General features: G+C 32.2%; 1 long non-coding RNA gene across 1 annotated transcript in view; it reads right to left on the bottom strand.

Annotated features, from left to right (window-relative positions):
• The window catches only part of LOC106883191 (uncharacterized), a 29,982-nt gene extending 28,186 nt beyond the window's left edge, over positions 1–1,796 (bottom strand). The window contains exon 1 of the long non-coding RNA XR_001411096.2: positions 1,642–1,796. This is a non-coding gene — a long non-coding RNA (uncharacterized LOC106883191). The remainder of the gene's footprint in view (positions 1–1,641) is intronic.
• Between the last annotated feature and the right edge of the window lie 606 nt (positions 1,797–2,402).

The raw sequence follows: 2,402 nt of genomic DNA, 5'->3' as shown, positions 1-2,402 counted from the left end.
CTAAGGAGCCCATCCCCTCAAGTTTGAGAATATTTTTATTCATCTCTGGAATAATGCATTAATTATTTCCGCCTGTGTGTGTTTCTAGACAGTTGAAAGAAACACATTTAACCGAAAAAAATCATTAAATTATAGTATTTTAATTGTGGGTGGGCCCCTTGTAGTAGTGGGCAGGCCCCCTCAGTCTGCTGGCTGCTGCCAACATTTTTAAACCCAGTCCAACACTGTATGTATATATATATATAAGAGAGACTTAGAAATATTAATAACTCTATTATATATATATATATATATATGTATGTATGTATTTATGTATGTATGCTATATATGTATGTATGTATGTATGTATGTATGTATGTATGTATGCTATATTTCACGTTGCTCCTCTCCAGGTGTAATTGAATAGAGTGTTTAATTTTTCAGTCCGTTATAAGTAATGGAAACCATTTATCCGGCATAACAAGTCGTAGGACACGAAACTGTAATGTTGACGGAACTTATTTCATTTTACTATTCTACTATTAGGAACGCTCACTGAAACATTGCTTTCAAAATTTTTGGTGTCATGCAAAAACCACGTCAAAAATATTATTTTGTAAATATGTCTTTAATCCTTTAACATTCAGAATTTTTTTTTTTTTCAAATTTACTGCTTACTTAATCCCATTGTTTCCAGCTAATCGTGCATTATATTGCAGCTTTGAGATGATGTGTTCGTTTGTTTTCAAGGAGCCTGATCTGACCGGTTTGAAAATAATGAGGTAACATATTTGGTTCGGATACAGCCAGTTTAAATGCTAAATGTTTAAACAAGTAGCAGCTATTGAAATCTATTTATTTTTCGTGGGTAGTTTCTTATTGTGTTTTCCCTTTCAGTTGTGATTTGCATTTTTTCTCTCAACCACTTTCAATTTATGTCCTGTATTCATCTAGTTGTCTGTCTTGATGTTTAATCCCTCCCTGCAAAGACAGCTGAGGTAAACATATTAGATCTCTTTACACGCTTACGACATTCCCGAAGCGAACGTTATGCAGTTCCGTCCTCATACGTGGTATGATGCTCAGTAGGTTCCATGTTTTGGTGTTTCTTTTTTATATTCCCATGTACCTAATATAGACTGCTAAACACACCATCAATTTGACAACCAGAAGGCCTTTGACTGGTGAAATCGTGATATGAATTAATAACTTTCGTTTTTCATTGTAAACAGACTTGATAATACAAGGGGTTTATTCAAATCGACGTTAATGAGCCCACCCAGCCGACAGACAGATAGATAGATGAATAGATAGATAGATACATGTATTCCCGCTCGTACTTTATATAGTTTTACATGTTAAAAAAAAAACAAATTAGAATTTTACAGTTTCATCCCATATTCTATAAACACTCATATATTTATTCATTTCTACTAGAAAAATATAGAGTGCCTCCGCAGTTTCTTCTTTTCTTCTTCATAACCCCTCTTATAAATTAATATCATAGATATTGCCAATTTCCAACAAATCTAACAAATGCTTATATAAATCTAACGCCAGATGACTTAATCAAACAATGTCCCATTCAACAATGAATAGACAGACCATAATTTTCTATATAAATAGATTGGTTTCATTGCAAACTCACGAGTCCTTACTTACCAATCGGATATTTTCGGTGAAACATCATCAAGTTATATTCATTACAATCCACAAACAATGTATAGTCACATTGTTGGTGTTTGTTCAGGCATTGAAGATGTGAAGAATAAATGAGAGGTTGCAGCTTTTTAAATGACACAGCAGACTGCCATTAAGACACAATAGCGATGAAATAAAATGTAATTAATTCGAATCCACTGTTGTTCCGTAATTTTATCTATGACGTCATAAGTCTCTATAAATTTACGAAAATTCGTTTTCAAATTCATAAAAACCCAATATATTGTAATCAGTCAAATTAAATGCACAATATTACGTTCTTAAAATTCCATTTGCAAGACATGTCTGCACTGAAAAGAAAATAAACAACAGTTTGTGTTTAATTAGAAATATCATTAAATAATTATATCTGTCAAGGAATAGATTCCACTAACGTGGTGAGACTATTTTCCGTCGTTTCTAATAAAATAATGTTGCCCATTAAATACACGACAAATATTGGGACGTGAGTGATTATATGCAGGTATAATAGATGTGTACTTGTGTATGTGTAGATAGACAGCCGACAACTGATGAACAATCGTTCTATGTATTCTTTGTGTTACTTGTCTTGTTTTCCATTTTTTTCTCTCTCTCATTTAAGTGTTTAACTCATTTGTTTTCGTATTTCATGTTGGTTACTGTTGGTGAAGTCCTGTACCCATATATGCATACATATACACACAAACATATATATATATATATATATATATATATATATA

The sequence above is a fragment of the Octopus bimaculoides genome, chromosome 6 (assembly GCF_001194135.2).
Source record: "Octopus bimaculoides isolate UCB-OBI-ISO-001 chromosome 6, ASM119413v2, whole genome shotgun sequence".
NCBI lineage: Eukaryota > Metazoa > Mollusca > Cephalopoda > Octopoda > Octopodidae > Octopus > Octopus bimaculoides.
Note: the sequence above shows the minus strand (reverse complement) of the source record. Positions and strands in the feature narration are given on the sequence as shown.